Source organism: Felis catus, chromosome A1 (assembly GCF_018350175.1).
Source record: "Felis catus isolate Fca126 chromosome A1, F.catus_Fca126_mat1.0, whole genome shotgun sequence".
Classification (NCBI taxonomy): Eukaryota; Metazoa; Chordata; class Mammalia; order Carnivora; family Felidae; genus Felis; species Felis catus.
This window is the reverse complement of record NC_058368.1, coordinates 18,210,689-18,232,532: the sequence shown is the minus strand read 5'-3', so window position 1 is coordinate 18,232,532 and position 21,844 is coordinate 18,210,689. Positions and strand designations below refer to the sequence as shown.

At 42.5% G+C, this 21,844-nt stretch overlaps 2 long non-coding RNA genes across 5 annotated transcripts in view; both read right to left on the bottom strand.

Moving 5' to 3' along the window:
• Positions 1-1,648: 1,648 nt before the first annotated feature.
• Positions 1,649-4,024, bottom strand: LOC109492560. Of its 2 annotated transcripts, none has more exons than XR_002146472.3 (2): positions 3,600-4,024; positions 1,649-2,264 (listed from the first exon to the last, which is right to left on the bottom strand). It is a non-coding gene; the product is annotated as an uncharacterized LOC109492560 (long non-coding RNA). The 2 variants fall into 2 exon arrangements; XR_002146471.3 differs by having other exon boundaries at positions 1,649-2,127.
• A 2,195-nt stretch (positions 4,025-6,219) lies between these two features.
• The window catches only part of LOC109497589, a 33,573-nt gene continuing 17,948 nt past the window's right edge, over positions 6,220-21,844 (bottom strand). For 2 of the 3 annotated variants that reach the window (XR_006594199.1, XR_006594200.1), the window contains one exon: positions 16,738-17,904. This is a non-coding gene — a long non-coding RNA (uncharacterized LOC109497589). Of the gene's footprint in view, positions 8,293-16,737; positions 17,905-21,844 lie in introns of those variants that run through there. The other variant, XR_006594201.1, reaches the window with a different exon arrangement.

Here is a 21,844-nt window from a genome sequence, read left to right as displayed (position 1 = left end):
GATGACACAACTCCCTTTGGACAGACATCTGTCCACAGCAAAGGTATAAATTAGCGATCCTACGTAATAATCAGAGGAATTGAGTCTATTTCTCTTCACGCCAAAGTTACCCCCTCCTAGAGCATACGAGCCGCACACAGAGATAAAAGTGTGGTGGAAATTTAGCAATACAAGCTGTATTCACACAACACCAAACGTTGGCAAAGATGTGGAAAGACAGGAATCCATTGCTGGTGGAAATGCAAAATGGTACAGCCACGTTGGAAGACATTTTGGTGGTTTCCTACAAAGCTATATGTACTCTTACCATATGATCCAGCAATCGTGTTCCTGGAGATTAACCCAAAGAAGGTGAAAATTTATGTTTACCCTAAAGCCGGCGACAGATGTTCACGGCAGCTTCCTTTGTAATTGCCATAACTTGGACGCAGTCAAGATACCCTTCGGGCGGCGAACGGATAAATAAACTGTGGTACGTCCACATAATGGAATATTACTTGACACGAGAAAGCTATCAATCCTTGAGAGACATGGAAAAACCTTAAATGAAGTAAAAGAAGTCAATCTGAAAAGGCTACATACTGTATGATTCCGGCTATAGGACATTCTGGAAAAGGCAAAACTATGGAGTCGGTAAAAAGCTGAGGCGTTTTCAGGGATTGTGGAGGTTGGCAGAGAACAGCCAAAGCACAAAGAAGTTTTAGGGTCAGGACACTGTTCTGCCTGGTATTATGACAGCTACAGGTCTTCAAACATTTGTCCAAACCCACAGCGTGTGCACCACCAAGAGTGAGCTCTACAATAAGCTATGGATTTGGGACGTTGTATTTGTCAGTGTAGGTTCAACAATTGTGACAAGTGTGTTCTCTGGTGAGGGGTGCTGATAGTAAGGAAGTCTGCGCATCCACAGCGACAGGAGCCATGTGGGAAATTTCTGTACCTTCCCCTCAGTTTTTGTGAACCTAAAAATGCTCTAAAAAAAAAAAAAAAGTCTCACAAAATTCTATTAGCTTGACACTGTGATCCTTGCTGAAATGTAATAACTCCAGGAAATAGGAGTGCATTAAACTGAGAAGTCACTGAAGGCTTTTGCTGAGTGAGTTTTAAGACCCTTGGGAAGAGTGGATTTTTACAGGGAAGGAACCACGGACTGGGAATTGAGTGCAAACAGGGGCACAGCAGAGGCAAGCGTCTCAGGCACTACAGCTGGCCTCCGCCCTGTCCGGCCGCTGCTTGTTCATTCATTCAGCAGATGTTACTTCCATGCCTAGAAAGCGCCAGGCACCCTTTGAGGCTCTTAGGACATCAGGAAATGAAACAGATGAAGCCCCCTGTCCTCCCAGAGCTTACTCTTTAGCAGGAAGGGATAGAAAATAGATGATAAACACATGAAATTAAATCATATAGTATTTTAGAAGGTGATTAGTTGCTACAGGGAGTCGGGGGGTAAGCAGAGCTAGGGAAGGGGATTAGGAATGCCAAGGTGGTAGGGGCAGGTGCTAATTTTAAATATGGCGGGTGGTTTGCTTTTTCAAATACGTAATGCGGTTAAGAGTCCACTGAGTATATAATCAGATCCCAGGCTTGAAAACCGTAAAGTGCATCCATGACAACTGCTAGACACTGAAAATTCACTTAACACATGGGCTTAGGGGCAGCAAAGGTATTTATTATCCCCTGTGGCTATTGATAGACGTTCAAATCACATCACATTATCTCCTTTATTGTGTTGTGGGTCCAAGGGATGTGCCGAGTTTCACAATCAAAAGCAAAGGCAAAATGTCTGTTTTCAGTGAAGACACACCTTCGCCTCGTCTTCATCTGTAGGCTTCCACAGGTACAAATCACACCTAATTTGTCGGATGTTTCTTTCATCGACATATGCAAATGTTTAAATATTTGAGTTAAATACGCCTCCCAAAGATGATGATTATTATGTGTTGAGAGTGCAAGAATAAAAGACCAGAGAAAGGATTGCCTCAGTATGCTGTCCTTTTCTCATAGAAGGTAGCCCTTAATCACCAGGTTCTGTTCTCTGTCATTAGCATTCAGAGGGTTGAAAAAGCATTTCTTGGGAAATGAAGCTCATTGAAAATTGCAGGGGAGAAACGATCCTGAAAATCACACCTAAGAGCAAGGAGTCAAGTCAAGACGACTTTGTGTTAGACCGACAGAATGATGCCTGGCGATTTGCTTTGTGTTGCATTTAGTCCCTAAATCGCTCCTTCCGTAAATCAGTTCTTAACAAAACCTATGGGCTAGGACTGGAAAGGAAAAGAAAGAAGTGATCAAAAAGTTAACAATCTGACCAACGTAATTACTGACTGAAACGGTGAAGACTTGTGAAGCAAGAATCCGTAACCGGAATACCTGTAGCAGATGTTTTAGGCATAAGTTACCCGGGTAACAGATGGGGTTCTGGTTTCAGTGTCTTGAGTGTGAGGTAGCTTTGAGAAATCTATGGGACACATTTCTTAGTGGGAGAGGGATTTGCTATCCCACATCCAGTCCCCTTTGCTATTGGGTGGAAATCCCTTTGGGGGTTGGGTCAGCTAGATCCTTCCTCTGCCTGCTCCCAGAGCACAGGCAATATGATCGAGGAGCAACCAGTGGGATGTCCCAAGTGGAGACTCTGAATTCTGTGTGGGATATCAGGATGGTGACCAGGTGGTTAGTTCACTACATATGGAGCATAGTTGTAATGGTGACGGCAGCAGTATCTGTGGTCATGTCCACAGAGGTAGCCTGTCGGCAAAGTCAAACTTTCCCTCTTGTGGGACTTGTCTCTAATTCTAGCTACGTAAACTCCTGGAGGTGTCCTGTTCCAGCCCTGAAGTCTGTCTTCCCAACCTTACTAGCAATTCTAACGTTCACAGGTAGGGTAAAATAAATTCACTTTCTGTTCAAGTTTCCTTCTCCAACCAAGATCTCTGACTGATAATATCCATGTGTAACCTGAAAGATGAACTCCTTCGTCTCACAAAAGAGGAGAGGTTGTCTCAGAGAGGTTGTGACTTTTTCTGGGCTACTCAGCAACATGGTGTTCATAAGACCATGGCTTACATGTCGAAAAGATTACGAAAATAAAGCATGAGACAGCAGAACTAAGTCAGAGATAGATTTCAAGTTCAAGCCTTGGGAATGAGTGAACTCCCCATTTGAGAGAATGTGGTACACACACCAAAGGAGAGTGGGAACCGAACCACAGGAACATTTAGTTCCAAGCACTGATTAAAAAACAAAAACAAACACCAGAGTCCATACTAAGGCAGACTAGGAAGAGGTTGATAAAATACTAAGAGAAGGAACAGGAGTAGAATGTCATTGAAAGCAAAGCGTGAGAGGTGATTCCAAAAAGAGTTAATTGATCAGTAGTTGATGACATTGTCAACAGACCAGTAACATTCTGGTCACCAAGTACAATATGCGGGGGCGCAGGGGGAGTTACCAAGCAACTCGCTGACCCTGGCTAGGTGCCCTACACTTCCACTCGATATGGACACTCTCTACCCGGAGCTGGCATCAGATCCCACAGGTTAAGGGTTCCATCCTACAAGACTGCCCCCGCTTCATACCCCATCACAAGCCCAGCTTGTTACCTGCGCCACTGACCGCCCGGCTATCCATCAGAGGATCCAATGCCCCCTCCTTACGTTCAGTTGATTTGCTAGAGCGGCTCACAGAACTCAGAGGAACGTTTTGCTTGTTAGATTACTGGCTGATTACAAAAGGACAGAACTCAGGAGAGGTCCGATGGAAGAGGTGCATAGGGCAAGGTGTGGAAAAAGGGTGTGGAGCTTCCATGTTTTCTGAGCTCACCACCCAGCACCTCACCTCCGTGTGTTCACCAAGCCGGAAGCTGTCCAAACCCTGTCCTTTGGGGGCTTTTATAAAGGCTTCATAACGTAGACATGATTGATGAAATCATTGACCATTGGTGATTAAACTCAATCTTCAGACCCTCTCCCCTCCCCTGAGTGTGGAGAGTGGGACTGAAAGTTCCAACCCTCCGATCACAGGGTTGGTGCCCCTGGCAACCCCCCCTCCCATCTGTGAGGTCACCTCATTAACATAAAAAGTCACCTCATTAACATAAAAAAGACCTCTTTATTGCTCTGATTTTTATTGCTCTGTGCCAGAAACCAGGAGGAAGATCACATATATATATTTATTGTTAATCACAATATCCCCAGTTTGAATCGAGAACTTTGTAATTACGAGTTTATTTACAAATTAAGATATCTTTAAGACACGGGTCTTTAAAGAGACCAAAGACCACTTTGCAAAGGACACAGAGTAAGTGAGGATATGATAGTGAGAGTTACTTTTTCTTTTGGAACGTTTTGTGTAGGAAGAAAGGCAGAAATGAGATTGTGTGCTGAGCATCAGAGGAGATATTTTTGTACAGGACAGATGTTTCGAGCACCAAAGAGAAGAAACTAATTTAAAAGAATGTAAGAGATAAGGGTAGAGATGGAGATCCTGTTTCTCTCGACTGTCTCTCAAGACCTTGTGTACAGCCAGGAGAATTATTTAATCAATTCAGGTTACGAATTTTTAAATATTCAAATATTTGAACACTGGGATTTGTACCCGTTCTCTCTTCAGACCATTGATGGCTGGCTGAAGATTCTTTTTGTTTGGCTTCAGGTAGCTGTGGCCATAGCCTGTTGTATGGCTAATCATATTTTCTACGTTTGACTCAATTGTTATAACTTGTTTTCAGTTGCCCTACCACACAGCAAGGACTAGATGCTATGCATTTAGCAGGCAGATACATTCGTCACCAGGGGGACTGTGCCACTCTTTCAAGACAATTACCTGGAGAAGGCGAGCCAGAGAAGATGGGCTGCCTGGGATACCTGGCTGCTTCATGCCTGTGTATGGAGTTTGGATGCACTCTGAGTGAGTGACACTATTGATTTCATGCTGTGTATTTCACACTGGGCTCACACGGTGAAAACCCAGCAGCCTCACCTGCCATCCCTGGGTAACCTCTCTAGAGAAACTATGATGACATTATCTGGAAGGAAAGATCTTTCTGGAAAGTTCATAGACTTCAGAAAAGTCGCTCTTCCAGCTGGTGCACTTTGATGGACATAGCATCCAATTCCGAGTCGCTCTGGTGTAAGTGGTATTGATAAAATTTCCCCACCTGCCTTCTGGCTGTACCTTGTATATAATAATAGGCTGAATCAGGTTGAATCCTCAACCAGTCTCCGAATTATTAGCTCAGGTTATCGGTGTCAAAAGTATTCTCCACTTAGGAGCTCCGTGATCTTGGCAAGTTACTTAACTTCTCAGAGACTCAATCTCCCTTTTTGCCACGATTAAGAGAGAAAAAAAAGGTGGTCATCCATCTCAGAATAAAAGTCTAAATTCTTATTTTGACGTAAAGTCTCTATGTGATCTGATTCCACATTACTCCTTTGACCCGAGTTCCTTTGTTCTCATCCTTGATCCTTCCACTGCAGCCACGTGACCTCCTTGTCATCCTCAAAACCCCAAGCCATGGCATCCCGTCAGGGGTTGCTGTTTTCTTTACCTGGGAAGCTGGTCTCCCAGATTCCCCACCAAGGGCTCACCACCCACCTCTTTCATCACATGTCTGCTCAGATGCTCAGGGAGCTTTCCTGGCCATCTTGGTTATAAAGAAAACACCTTCCTCCCAGCATCCTTCACCCCCTTCCCTGTTTTGCTTTCCTGCATATAACTTATTAGCATTTGATATGCTATATAATTTACATATTTATTTGTTTCCCCTACTCTAACATAAGTTCCATGAAGGTATGATTTTCTCCTGTTTTGTCCACTTCTGCTTCCCCAGGGCTGAGAATAGTACCTGACACCTGGTAACCACCCCATAAATACTTGTTGATAAAAAGCCAAAAGGTGCAATTTCATAAAGCAATCTAAAAGGTGGAAAAATAAATTTGAAAGATCATAAATCCTTCTCACTTAAATCCAAGTCTTTATATTCATCAATTAAATATTTCTCAGAAAATCCCTATAGATGAATAACTGATTGGGAATCAAATAATTTCAGCTTTAATCTCTTTTTTGCAAGTTTATTTATTTACTTGGAGAGAGAGGGAAAGAGTACACATGTAGGGGAGGGGCAGAGGGGGGGCAAGTTTATTTATTTACTTGGAGAGAGAGAGAGAGAGAGAGAGAGAGAGAGAGAGAGAGAGAATCCCAAGCAGGCTCCACACTGTCAGCACGGAGCCCAATGTGGGACTTGAACTCGTGAACCGTGAGATCATGACCTGAGCCAAAATCAAGAGTCAGACACTTAACAGACCGAACCACCCTGGTGTCCCTAAGCTTTAATTTTTAATTTTTCCTGAATAATATTTGGCTCTTATATTTTTGATATTTAATATTTGGTGGTATTTTGTATTTCCAAAATTTCTCGCATCACTTATATTCAGATTTAATTTAACAAACATTTACCAAGGGCCTTCTCTGTACTGGGCACCATTTGTCCAATTTGATCTTTGGCATCATTACTGTCACAGCTCTATAATCAGCTGGTAAATATTTTCGGTTTTTAAAATAGGCACTCTTTCAAATTTGAATAGAAGCACATTTTTATTATCTGGGAATACACGTGGAGATGTAGATTATTTTTCTCCCATAACCATGATTCCTTTTCTTTATGCCACATAGACTTTATTAATTAATTAATTAATGCCATGTAGGCTTCAGCTGCTCAAAATTAGTAGCAGTGCCTCCCTGGGCACTGGAATCACAAACGCACAGAGATACCTGCACCATGATAATCCTTCTCACCCATCTGTCTGCTCCTGGCCAGAAATGATTTTACACCATTTTTCCGAGAAAGAATATACTGTATTTGGGAGTCATTCTTCCAGGAATGTACACTTCCACCATAATATTATAAGAATGAATCTTGTGTGATATCATAATTCTCATTTTATAGATGAAGAAATTAAGGCGGACGATTTAATAAATTTCCTAAGGTACCAAATCAAGTTTATGATAGAACCTGGATTGAACTTCACTCAAAGGTCAAATGGCCAACCTCTGAGTGGCTTTCTGAAGCTCACTGATATTTATTAGTGTGCAATTTCTCTCCTAAAGATAAATAACATTATTTTGCACAAATCAGTATCTTGTAAAGGAATAAAATTATACACCTTTTGACTCCAGAAATGACTCCATTTGAACTTCTCTCTCAAAACTGGTGTTCAATTTATAAATGCAAGAGTACAATTTTCAGAGACGCAGTTAAAATCCCATTACAACTAACTCTCTGGGATGTGCTAATTAATAACTTGGAGTGGAATTTTGCTATAGTGAATATGAAATTTAGGCATCAAATTCCTAAACAGTAAGAATAGGAGAGGACACAAGCCTGGTGTGTGAATGCTCTAAAATAAATTTTAAAAAGACGAATGGCAAAGTCTAAGAGGTCGTGATGTTAATGATGGTTACCATTTGGTAAACATCGTAAATGTATCAGACCCTGTACCAAGCTCTTGTCAATTATTTATTCTCACCCCTTTTCTTCTTCAAGGTCTTGCAACTTTGATTTATGAGAAATTCCTACTTAGGGTTAGTTTGGATAAATAATAAGGGGGTTAAACTGTTTCGGTTGCTGTACTCTTCTGAGTTGGTGATGAGAATCTTAAGTGGGAAAGAGTAGGAAAAGGTAAGTTCCAGTTCATATCCATTATCCGAAAACCGATTAAAAGATTCTCTTTTGCCGTGTGGTTCCCAGACAGCTCTAAACACATTGGTATCAGTTTTAGTAAATCAAGATCCTATCCCCAGATGCTGGTGCTCACTGTTGAACAGGAGGAACACAGTCTAACTTGGGAGGAACAAATAGTCTTTACCGACGGCCGTCATATATCGGAGGTGTGGCCAGCTCACTCACCATGGTGCTTTCTCAGGTTGATGTGGAAAGGAAGGATACAAAGAAGAATCACCTGGGCTGCGAACCAATCTTTCCATATCTCACTCCATGCAAAGAAAATGCTCGTCCCATTTATACGTGAGGTTTTATGGAGAAATGCAGTTCATTTTTGTGACGGTGCTTGAACCGTCCTATTTTGTACTTTTTTTACACTTATATTATAATCAATAACTATGTGGCTTTGCAAATAGATTTTTCAAACTCACTAGTCCACAGAGACCGTCGCACTCCTGTCCCACCAGAAGCAGTTTCGGTAGTTTTTTAACCTACAAAGCCGCAGTCATGACTCAAAGGTGTCATAGTCTGGGATCACAACCAGGAAGAATAATCATGTCCGTTGTTAATTACATCTAAGACAGTGATAAGGAGAAAATGGTCACATTAATCATGTATTCAGAGACTAAAAATAGCTCCCCCAAATAGGCTGCTGAAATTCACATCACAGCATAGCATGTCGGGCATCTTAAAGCCCTCACTACCCACTACCCAAGAAACAAAGGCTGAAAATCAGCTAAATGAGAGGAAAATTCCCTTATCTGACACAGAACGATAATGAGAAACTTGAACTGTTATGTTGCCAGCACCAAGGTCACTGTAAGTCAATTATTTCATAGGATCTTGCCAAGAGCGTGTGTTTATAGCAGTTGAGTACAAATCCAGCTATGTCAAGGTTATAATATTTAGTTGAAGAGAATGCTTCAAACACCAAAAAACTAAATATTTTTAACCGCAGGATCAAAAGGAGACGCTGTTTGCTCCTTGTTGTGTACAAGTCAGGACCTAAACAGTTTGGGGCAAAAGAACCTGACAGAAGATAGAATTCCTTATTAATGCACAACACTGTTCTCTAGGTCAAGAGTAGAGTTATAGAATTTCAGAATAGGAGGGGACCGTGGAGGGGGTCTGACTCAACCCCTCATGTTCCAAGGGAGGAAACTGCAGCCAGCCCGGGGATGGGTAAGCCCCTTTCACGGGCTTATAATCAGACCAGAACCCAGGCCTCCGGATTTCCTACTGCTTCCCTTTGCTGGGTAGACGTTCCCCCTTGTGGAAAGTGCAGAGTGCCCTCTGCCCCAGTGCCAGACCACGTGCAAACCACATAAACCCCCTTTGTCAAGACGCTGTGTCATCCTTGCCCAGACACTAGAAATTCTGGAGCCCACTTCAGAAACCCCAAGTCCAGGACAGTTGAATGTAGCCCGCGACATTTGGTCTGAGGAATTCCAGCTTCCTATTCAAGCACTAGCCTTTTTTCTTTCAATGTATTAGCTTCTTATCATTCATTCTCCTTACGTTTCTAGAAGGATTGACAAGTGTCTTTCTCCTGCCAATACTTTCATGGTTGTACAACATGTGGGAACCCTCCCCAAGGTTCTGCCTATAGTTACCTTAGTTTCATAACAAAAGTCACAAAAAGGTTGGAGTTTTGTTTTTTAGGTTTGAAATACCCCAAATACTTCTTTCAATTATCATTCGAAACTTTATTTTCCAACTCTCCCATTTTCTATCACAATTTCTCTCTCTCTCTCTTTTTTTTTTTTTTTTACTTTTTTTTTTAACGTTTATTTATTTTAGAGACAGAGAGAGACAGAGCATGAGCAGGGAATGGGCAGAGAGAGAGGGAGACACAGAATCTGAAGCAGGCCCCAGGCTCCGAGCTGTCAGCACAGAGCCCGATGTGGAACTCCAACCCTCGGATCTTGAGATCATGACCTGAGCTGAAGTTGGACGCTCAACAGACTGAGCCACCCAGGCGCCCCTCTATCACGATTTCTCAATACCCAAACCACTAATACTCAATTTTTGTTCTCCAATCTAGGTTCAGGAGTGAGCTTACCTGGTAGGCTGATACAGGTTTAAAAGTAAATATAATGCCTTTTGTAAATAAATTTCAAGATTATATATCTTCTGGCTGATAAAATTTGCTCTGGCCCTCTATTTCCCTCCGTTTCAAGAAAAAAATATATGAAAACATATCTTCCCTTTCTTTCTTCTTCTTTTCCTTCCTTCCTTCTTTTCTTTTCTATTTCCTTGGAAAGCATGTTTCATCACCTGCTGTTCACCAGGCACTTGACCAGTTGTTGTGGAGTCAGAGAGGAATAATTCATAGTTTATTACTTCAAGGAGGCTGGTGTCCAATGCGAGAGGAAAATGTGTTAAATTCTTTCTTTACAAGTATCCTTTTCACACTTTGGTCGCTGTTGTGAACATGAGGAACAAATCATACACCAAAAAGATATTTGAGTAGAAGAATACTTTAGAAACATCTTAAGACTAACACATTAGTGTTGGTGTTTTAATCTCTAATTTGCCAACTTTCTTTCTTAAGCCATGTCCTCGGTTTCTTCTTTCCTGGAGTTTGAGTACCAAGCCCCATGCATTCTGGGGGTGGGCCACAGGCGTTGAGAGACATGAATCTCAGGAACACCGCCCAGTAAGTAGGTTCCGATAACAATCCAAAAAACTAACGCTCCAAGCTTAGAGATTCTAGAGCCACAAACACACAAGAAAAAAATGCCCCCAAAATGACTGGAAGAAGACCTTGCTTCGCTCTGAACCACCTGTCCCTCTGCCAAAGCTACACACTAATCAAATGCCCTGCATGAGGAACATTCTAGAGAAAATCAGGTCTAATTAGATTGAGCACTTTACTCAATGTATTAGTTTCCTAATGTGCTATAAAAAATTACCATAAGGTGAGTGGCTTAAAACAACACAAGTCCATTTCCATATCAGCAGATCAGAAGTCAGAAATCAGTTTCACTTGGCTGAAGTCCAGGTGCCCTTGGGGCTGGTTCCTTCCGGAGGGTGTAGAGGAGAATCCTTTTCCTTGTCTTTTCTGGCGTCTAGAGTCTGCTGTGTTCCCTGGTTTGTGAACCTGTCCTTGCACCGTTGCAGCTTCTTGCTTCCGTTGTCCTCGTCTCTCCTCATTCCTCCTTTTGACCTTCTTGCTCCCTCTTCTAAAGACAGTTGTGATTACACTGAGCCCCCCGGATTTCCCTGTATTGAAACCTATGTTAATCATATCTGCAAAGTCCCTTTTGTCATATAAGGTGAACAGTCACAGGTTCCGAGGACCAGGACATAAATATTTTTGTGGGGCCCTTATTCAGCCAGAAGTCAGCTCAACCAAGGGAAAAATTCTGATTCACTCAAAGATGTGGGCTGGAAACAAGGCTGAAATGTGGACATTACGATGACCCATTGCTCATTCTCCTAGACTGTTTTTTCATTGCTCAATATGAGAGTTTTTCTTTCTGGGTCAACAGAGACATAGACTCTGGTTATTTGTGTCACCATTTCCTAAGAAATGTTCCCAAGTCTGATGTAGTTTGGTTTACACTCTTACCCCAACGTTGCTTTTGGAACTTGATCCTGACCAATTTTCTCCTATCTATCATGGAGGTAATTGAGTCTCATTGGTATTGACATTCAACTTGAGAGATTTTTCCTATTCTTCCCCTTCCTTTTTAAAAAACTTTCTAGGGTTTTCACAAAATGTTGTCATTGGAGTGCCAGCTGCAAATTTCATTGTTGTGACAATTTCTTTAAATATTGTAATGAACCCATCTAATAAGATGACATCTAATTTTGATGTCCATCAGATAATTCCTATGAAATAAATAATCAGCCTTCAGTTTATAATCTATACATAGTTCAATATAGTCAATATAGTAGTTTCTTATTTCAACATTTTTCAACAATTTTTATGGGAAGAGAGGGTCAAAGTCACATTCTATTTAAGGTCATCTATGTTCACACTATTACATTCACATTATCACTTGTATACAGATAGCACTGAACAATGAACACATATTTGTTGGTCTTTTCTCCCCAACTAGATTATTAGTTCTTAATAGGAACAGAACCTTTGACTTTAGCACCCTCAATGATAACTGATAACAGATTGGCCACATAATTGGCAATCAAATTATTTTTGGTTGATTGGCTAGTCTTTTCTTAAAAGTCACATTTGGCTGTATGATCTCATTCCTTTTTTAAACAAATAGAATGTGTGGAAACTTGGATTTATTTTTAACAAGAAAAAGAGTGGTGATTTACTTTCAAATAAAATATAAGATTCTTATTAATTATAACTCTCCACGATAAAATTTAAAATAAATAAGTAAATGAAATTGTACAGAAATGTGTTGATTGCAAAAGTAAAATATGGTCGTACACTGATTGATTGTTTTTTTTTTCATCTTCAGCTCTCTAGTGATCTTTAAAAATATCAATGTGTCACGGGGCACCTGAGTGGCTCCGTCGACTAAGTGTCTGAGTCTTGATTTAGGCTCAGGTCATGATCTTTCGTTGGTTGAGTTCAAGCCCCACATCAGGCTCTGTGCTGGCAGCGTGGAGCCTGCTTGGGATTCTCTGTCTCTCTCTCTCTGTCCCTCCCCAGCTTGTGCTCTCTCTCTTTCTCCCTTAAAATAAATAAACGTGAAAAAAATAATAGATAGATAGATAGATAGATAAATCTATGCGTCGAGGCACCTAGGTGTCTCAGTTCGGTGAGCAACAGACTCTCGATTTCAGCTCAGGTCATGATCCCAGGGTTATGGGTCCCACTTTGGGCTCTGCGCTAAGTGTAGACAAGCCTGCTTAAGATTCTCTCTTTCTTCCTCTGCACCTGTTACCCACTCGTGCTCTCTCTCTCTCTCTCTCTTTAAAAAAAAAAAATCTATGTGCTGCTTTATTAGTTTACTACCCCACCCTTGATTCTGATTTATATATCACTGTAATCTTAATATTTACCTTATTTAAAACCTCCATCTTATTTCATTTTCATTTTTAATTTTTATCCCTGTGTTAAGGATACATAAGAGTGCACGGGTCACAGCGTACAACCCAACAAATCTTCATAAAGTACACCCCCTCCCCATCATCTGATGCAGGGACAGAAAAAGGACATCACCAGCATCCCAGACGCCCCCACCCTTCCTCTCCAAGGTCTGCCCCCTCCCCACTTCTCAGGCCATAGAGTAATTTTGCTTGCTTTTGAACTCATTTTAGTTTAAATGAATCCTTACTAGTGGCCAACTTTTAAAAGATTCAGATTTCTACATATTCCCACTCCCCTCCCGAAAAAAATTCCTGGGGGATATATTTTCCTTCCTCTTTTTAAAAGATGAATTTAATGATGCAGTTCATTATCCCAATAATGTCATGTTCATAATTAAATCCACTTTTCTCTGACTTGCTAATAAGCTTCCTATGTTTCTTTCCTCTCCGATCCTTTCAGAAAAGCCTTAAAAGTTCCTCTACCCCTTCTGCCCACACATTCCTTCCAGGGACTACTGTCCTTTCCTGTCCCTTGCAGTTCTCGGGCTTGCTCTAGTCTGAATCTACCCTCTTTCATATTCTCAGACAGAGATCATTTTATAGCTTTCAAGATGAAACCCTCTATTTTCCTTTGTGAGTCCACAGTACAGCTGTACTCTTCCTTTCTTAAAAAAAAAAATCCCATATGTATTAATTATAGAGTGTTGCTTAAATTTCTAAAGATTCCTGGGGCACTTTTAAGCGTCTAATAATTCTCGTTTCACTTGGCCGATTAGCTTTATTCTTAAAATTTTAAATCTGGAATTAGGCTTTATGCTGTTTGGGGCTACGCGTTCACCACATTTTACCAGGCCAAATTCAAGTGGTCACGGGGGCCTCATCCTTATCCACTTCCCTCCCCTTTGTTCGAGGCAGATTGAGACTGCGGCTGGGGCTCTGTTCTCTGCTTCTAACATCAATGCTTCTCTCTCTGACCAAAGAACCATTTGGATGATGGATATACCATGTGCTTGTTTCCCAGAAGATGACTAGAATAACTCTCCCCAAGGAAATATTTTGAGCACTTGAAGGAATTTGAAGAATTGAAAATTCCAAGTACATCTCATATTCTTGATACACTTGAACTCTAGGGACACAGAATGTTATGGAGGATAAAGCTCTTGACTAGAAGACAGGAAATGTGTTCTTATCTTGGGGAGGCAGCTAACCACCTATAGGGAGGCCGGGTCTTGACATTTTCTTCCTGTGTGGTATTGTGCTACAGGGATCCTCCGTGGATGTGACAAGGGAAGTACCCAGTCCCTCTGGGGGCACAAAAGAATCTGTAAGGGTGCATATTTTCATGATCCCAAATATAAGAGCAATGAGTCAAAATCTGGGGTTATAGAGATACATGGAGGCTTCACTGAAAAAGCATCATGGGAGAACATAGATTTAAAAATGTTGAAAACACTGAGCAAGAATAACCTCAGATTACTAAGAATCTGATATTTATGAAGAAGATCTTTAGGTTCCTTTCATTTCTGGAATTTTTGGTCGCATCAGTCATTCTCTTTTCCAGTGCCCTGCCCTCTGTGGAATTCTCTATAAATTATGCAGTCCCCACCCAGGGTTTCTGGGCTTTTACTCCTTCGGATTTCCTAATGAAAATAAATAATTCCTTCTATTCAGTAAGAAATGTAATAAAAAACCAAGGACCAAGTCCTCTGAGCAAGAAGTTTTCTCACTGACCCTCTGCTGATGTTCCCTACAGCTTGGTTTTACCAGGATTTGGATGCTGGAGAGAACACGGACTGAAAGCTCAGATCTGAGTCTTTTTGGTCCTGTGGGGTGCACTAACTGTGTGGATGGAGGACGTGCCATTTCATCTCACTGGTCTCCATCCTTGAACAAAGAGTCACCATCCTGCTTCTTATATAATGTAGAACCAGCCTAGACTCAGCTCTGGGATGAGGTTTTTTATTGCAGGGAGACCAGGAGACTCTGAGGCTCTCAGTTGGCCCAAAGAACCTTCCAACTAGAGTAGCGTTTTTCCTTCAAGTAGATCCAGATTGGGGTGAGGGGCAGGAGCCCCCAGAGAAAACCCTTCAAGGAAGAGAAGGAAGAGAAGAGTAGAACTCTGGGGACCAGGGGGCTTGAACAAGATGAGTCCCATCCCCATCTCAGACCTGCTGGGATATCAAAAAGGAGGCTGGGGTGACAGAACTTGCCAGCAGTCGCCTGGTGGTGGGGGCACATGGGAGACAAACTATGGGGTCTCATTATTACCCTCATAGGAGTAATCAGGGAGGAAGGGAAGCAAGAGGAAAGAAGAATAGGTCAGAGGACTATTGGGAAGAAGTCTGAAGATGATCACGATGGAAACTTTTTTGAATAGTTTTAATAGTTAATAGTTTAATAGTTTTAATGTTTTAAAACATTAAATGACACCATATCATTTATGTGTTCTTTATCATTTGGCCTCATGAACAATGGATCTATAAGAATGAAGATCCAAAGACTGACCGGCAGCCGGCAGCCTCCCAGTGAATTTTTCCTGTCTCTGCACCCTGAATGCAAGGTTCTGGAGCCCTGCGGAAAAGGGACTGGGGATGGAGGTCAGCTCCACGCTAGCAGAAGGCGTTTTCCTGTACAAGTTTGCTTGCGTTGGCATGGAAAAAGGAAACTTACAAGGACAACTGTAAAGGAGTAACTTGCGTGAAGGGCGAGTAACTGGAACGCAGGGAGCCAAAAGAAGGTTAAGCTCTCTTACGGTCACGCACAGGCACGTGCGCGCGCACGCAAACACACACACACGCACACACGCACGCACACGCGGGAAAGAAAACACCTGAGAAATGGACCATACTTCCCCTAATGACTGCCGGGGGCTGACCGTGGACTCCTTCCAGCAAATGGCAGGATGAGCAATGAGGTTCTTCCTCGGGCTTGGAAGCATTTTGGTCAAAGGAATGGAAGGGCTGAGCCTGTTGCGCTGACTCCCACAGGAAGTGGTGGGCCGAGAGCGCAGCTACAGGCTTTCCTGTGCGGCGTAAATTGGCCCAGTTTGCGCAAAACATTCTTATCTGATGAAGGACTGGAAGTGTGAGTGCGTGCTCGAATGTTGGAAATACTGCCGGGTCTCTGCTTCGCTGCTCCCTTGGTTTTCTTTCTCTGCTGTCCCTTCTTTGTCTTTGGCCATCACGCTGCGCTCCTGGTACTTTTCTAGCTTCTCACATGGTTTTGATTAGGAAGGACAAATGTAACCGAGAACAGAAATGCTCCTAGTTTTTCTCATGTTCTTTCAGATGAATGTGCTTAAGTGTTAATCTTAAGTGTTGTAGGCTTGGGGATCAGGAATGTGTATGTATGTAGACACATATGTATCTCAACCTAAAAGGGTCCCATTTTTATCCTCGCTGTCTTGGAAAAAGAAGTATTAATATGGCACAACCAAACGAGGCTTGGCTAAAAACTATTCTTGGGGCACTTGGGTGGCTCAGTCGGTTAAATGTCTGACTTTGGCTCAGGTCATGATCTCACGGTTTATGCATTTGAGCCCTGAGTCGGGCTCTGTGCTGACAGCTCAGAGCCTGGAGCCTGCTTCAGATTCTGTGTCTCCTCTCTCTCTCTGCCCCTCGCCCCCCTCCCATCTCTCTCCCTCTCTCTCTCTCTCTCTCTCAAAAATAAAATAAACATTACAAAAACTACTCATAAACTGAACTGGCAATCAGATGTTTTGCTTTTCAGTCCTGGCTCAGCATCTAGGTAGCTGTGTGGCCTTGGAGAATGTATCTGAAGTTCCTGGTGTTGATTTTGTCCTCTCTAAACATGACAGGGTTGGATTAGGTACTCTCCCAGGTGCCTCCCTGGAGATTTCGATTATCTGTGTCAGGTGCATTGGTACTAACTTCATGAGATAAGCCAAAATGAGACTCCTTACCTACACAGGAAAATGAAGGGGGGAAAAAATCCAAGTCCTTGTATTTGTTTCCCTAATGAAATTAAAAATGATCAGAAAATAAAGTCCATTGCAATTTACCCACACCACTTTATTAATGACCTAGATGTAGCAGGAACACAGAATTCAGAGCTATGCACAATCCCAGACATCTAGAAAGCATACAGTAAACGTTTCCTGGAGGCTATCCTGCTCGAGGTGCCGACAAAGTGGCATAACCCAGTGGCCAGAGCCCCAAATTTATAAAACTGAGCCTCAAGTCTCTGCCCCACCTACCCGTCGTTCCATGCTTTAGAACTAGCCATTAGCCTTTTCCAAGCTTCGGTTTCCTCAACTGCATAATGGGACAAACATTGGCAGTTCAAATTTGGGGGGAGAAACAAGTGATATAACGTATAGGAAAATGATTAACAATGTGTAGAATACTTGGAAATGTTCTGGCACCTAATCAAAGGTACGTTACATAGGCCTTAGGCGGTAAGTTAAGGAAGTTGGTCTCTGTGGTCTGTGATGTGCCTTCCAGCTTTGAACATCCTTTACTCCGTGACTTGGCTGGGCTTCTGCCCCGGGCTGCAGATGTAACTGACACCTGCTGTGTCTGGAAATTTGGAGAGAGAGGCTGGGAGGTTCCTGTAACTTCACCCCTGGACCTGCCTTGCATGATGTGGCTCCTCCTTCAGAGACATCAATGGGCCTGTCGATTCATCTTGTTAACCTTTAACTGCTGCTAAGACATTCCACCCTGGGGGGGCTCCCTGTGCTGTTATCATCAAAAACACTCTAGACCCAAAAGGCAAGCCGCTTGCCCTTATATCAGTGTTTATGCTTGTAATCTAAAGGAGGAGAAAAACATGTCGGTAGTCAGTTGGAAAAGAAGTCAAGTTATGTACTTTTCCGCTTCAATTGAGTATTTCTTGCTTTGGTTTTCCCATTTACTGAAAACGAGTGAATTGCTAGTAGGAATATCCTAAACTCACAATGAAATGGTTGTGAGAAATGATTGTTGTAAGAGTCACCTGAAAATCTAAGCTACATATTGTGAAAGTGGGTTTATTGTTGTGAAGTGTAGGGGAAGCGTCTTTACCAGAAGGATGTGGGCTCACAGCTCTTTCACCTTCGGAAGACCTGGGCTCTCCTCCAGCCCGGCTGTCAAGACACCTCGGAGTGCTCCCTGGACTGTGAGCGTTCCCACGGAGCAAGTTCTTGCACAGAAGGTGTGAGAGGGCAATTCTCCAGGCTTTAAGAAATGAAGAATAAAAGCGCAGAGGAATTGATCAAGGAACAAAAACCTCAGTTTTACGATGAAAACATCTTTCGAGGTTTGTGATACTCATTTTTGTATTTTGGGATCAGTTTTTACTCACTCTTCTCTCTCGCTTATCCCAAAATGACTGTCAATGTGATTATTCATCACCCATGCGTCTGCGTATCACCAGTATGGCAAGGGGTGTCTTTGCTATTTTTAGACACGATGGTTATACAAGCCAAAAGGGCACATTCCTCTCCCATTCTGCGGAATACCGGCCACCCCCTGGCATGGGGACCGTTCTGAAGCAGCCTTTTCCTTCTGGCTATACAAAGGCTTTCTTTGACAGGGGAGTGTGCAGTGGGTTGAGGGAAAGTGGAGAATAAAGGAAAGATATTTCCAGATTTGAACTTGAACAAAAGTTACTGCTGACAGCCGAGTTCACTAATGGTCAGAACTGAGAAACGCAGGCAGCCATGGCATGACTGGGGGCTGGGGACCAGCACTCTCTGCAGGCAGGGACAACATCTCTGACCACTCACAAGGGTGGGACGGAGTTTGAAAAAATCCCAGAGGGCAGAATTGATCTTTGGGGATTTGCCAGCCTTTGGTTTAAAGGCTTAGTAAATATTTTGGTAGGGAAGGGATCATAACACGGGGTTCTAATTAGCACGAGCGAGCTTTTCCCTTGCCCTTGTTGCTGGTGATCAGGGATATCTGGCTTTGGGGGCTCCCTGCTAATCCGCTGCCTCCCCTTACCTTCCCGTCCCACTCCCACCCCCCCCACCCCCACCCTCAGAAGTTATCTTAAGAACCTGAACTACCTCAACCTGGAGGCAGGGCTGAAAAGAGGTCACCAATGCCTTTGCCCGTGACCTACTTGCACCCTCGACCTTCAGAGATGAGAACCCGATAAGCCGCCCACACCCAGTGGCCCAGGATTCACTGGGCTGTCATTCTGGCTGGGAGACAGGACAGCTTCTGGCAAACTTAATAAGCAGATTTTCTCAGTGATAGGAAAATTCTTGCTTAATGCAGGCAGCTCTATTTCCCGTGGTTAAAGTATTCAGCCTAGAGAAGATAGCAGAAGTCACCTGACCCGGCGTGAAATATAAACGAACGTTGTCTCTTTCTTTAGTTTCCCCCTCCCACCTTTTTTAAAGCTTCCATTTTCTTCTGGGAGGTGGGCTTTATCTTTACTGGGCCGGGCTCACGTAAGATAAGTTGGAATTAGGGAACTGGTATAATACTTAACCTGCTTCTAGACAGCAGCCAGCATCAGCATCAAGCAGAGCATTGAAGTGCTTTAATCGCTTGAACAACACTCAGTGCTTCTCCTGTTACTGTCACTCTTACGATCTCTCTGCATGTTACCAGTGGCAGAGAAGGGACGTTGTCAAACTCTCAGAGGGCAGAGGGCAGAGGGCAGAGGGCAATAAATGGAACCTAAGTAAAAACTAGTTCACACGCTAGCATCTGCTCCCCAGACGTCTCCAATCTCCAAGTCTGAGGAAAACCCAGGCTGCCGGGCTAAGCGAATGCCCCTTCACCTCCGACTGTCACAAAAATCTGATCCTTCCGCTCTTCTACTCTCTTCTACTTCCCAGCCTGGAAATGTCACTTACAGAGGGGGGACTCCCGGGGCACCTGGGTGGCTCGGTCGGTTGAGCGTCCGACTTCGGCTCAGGTCATGATCTCATAGTTGGTGAGTTCGAGCCCCGTGTCGGGCTCTGTGCAGACAGCTCGGAGCCTGGAGCCTGCTTCGGATTCTGTGTCTCCCTTTCTCTCTCTGCCCCTGCCCAGCTTGCACTCTGTCTTTCCCTCTCTCAAAAATAAATAAACATTAATTTTTTTTTTTTTTTTTTTTTTTTTTTTACAAAGAGGGTCTCCTGGCCCAACAGGTACACTGCCTCCCCAGCCAGCCACTGTGGCGCTAAAAGGTAACAGGTTCGAAAGTGATTGTCAAAGTTTAAGATGCACAAAGTCTGAAGTCTGCAGAAGCGTATTTTTCAGTTTTGCTACAAAAAGGATAAATCTCAAAAGAGCTCTTTTCTTGTAACAGTCCAAGTAAACAAATGTCGCAGGCATTTTTACAATTTAGCAAGTCTGCATTTCATCGATTTGCTGGGAAATTAAACAATATACCTATTAAAACTCATTAAAAAAAAACTGGGAACTCTAATTCTGACTTTTATTTATAACTCAAGTTCAGTGAGTTGGCACCAATGTTTTAGAGAGACAGAGTATGACTCTGAGTCAAGACCAAATTGATCCCAGCTTTCTCAATTTGCGAACTTCCTTTTTGTTTTCTGTTGCTTCTACAGCCGTTGTGATGCTGTTCCATTATGAGGCGGCCGGTCCCATATGAACCATTCTTGTCCTGGACAGACTAGGAAAGGGAAGCGACAACATCCAGCCGTCCGAAACCAGTCTTGGAGTGAATTGGGCCGGGCCCCCGTTTCAGCAACGAATGTTAACACGCGATCAAAATCGTCGCACTTTGTTACCAGTGGGGATGGGGACGGTCATGAAGAGCCCAAAGGCCATTTTACTAAGCCCATCAGCTGGGTAGTGACTTTTGCAAATCAGCTCTTGGTACCTTCATTTTGATTCTCCTTAGATGCAGAAGCAAAAACCACAAACCACAGTAGAAATGCTTTAGGCTTTGTAACATGAGAAGCTAGAACGTACATACTGACTCTACTCCTTACTGTAAATATATGATTTTGACAAATTACTTCAGTTTTTCAAGAACAAACCTCAGTTTCTTCCTATGTAAGAGGGATGCAATAATATCATATTACATATGTTAGGGTGTTGCCTTGGGGATTCAAAACATTATTAAATGCCTAATGTAGAGCTTCGCACATAGCACGTCCCAAAGAAAGCGAGCCGCCATTGTTACTTTGTCAAGTGCTTTTTCTGTCTCAGTTGAGATGATCGTGTGGGCAGTTTTTCCTTCGTTTTGTTGATGCGGTGTCCTACAGTGATTCATTCTTGTACGTAGAATCATCCTTGCGTTCCAGGAGTAAAACCCACTTGGCCATGGCATATAGTCTTTTAATATACTACTGTTGAGTTCAGTTTCCTAGTATTTTATTGAGTATTTTTGCATCCATCTTCATAAAAGGATATTGATTCTATAGTTTCTTTTCTTGTAACCTCTTTGCTGGGTCTGCTATCAGGGTAATGATGGCTTTAGAGCATGAATTAGGAAATGTTATTGCCTTCAATTTTGGGGAAGAGTTGAAAATTCGTGTTATTTATTTATTTATTTTTAATGTTGGCAGTCTTCTTCCGTGAAAGCATCTAGCCCATGACTTCTCTTTGTTGGGAGGCTTTGAATATCAATTAGTCTCCTTACGAGTTGTAAATCTATTCATATTTTCAATTTGGTAGATTCAGTTTGGGTAGATGTGCATTTCTAGGAATTTGTCCATTTTGTTCAGTTTATCCAGTTTGTTGGCATACAGATGTTCATAACATTCTCTTTGATGTCTGCTTTTAGTTATCGGAGTCTTTGCTCTTTTTCCTTCACTTATCTAGCTACAGGTTTGTCAATGTTGTTGATTGTTGCAAAGAACCAATTTCGGTTTTACTGTTTTTTTCTATATTGTTTTTCTATTCTCTATTTTGCTCTGCTTCAATTTTGCTTCCTTCCCTCCTTTTGTTAGCTTTGGGTTTAGTTTGCTTTCTCTTTTTCTAGTTCCATAAAGAGTAAGTCTAGGTTACTGATCTGAGATGTTTCTCTTTTTTAAATGCAGGCATTTAAGCTACAGATGTCCCTCTTAGCACTGCTTGTCTGTATCCCATCAGTTTTTGTGTGCTGTGTTTTTAGTTTCCTTTCTATTTGTCTCAAGGTATTTTCTAATCTCCCCGTGATTTCTTCTTTGATTCATTGGTTACTTAAGAGTATGTTGTTTAATTTCCG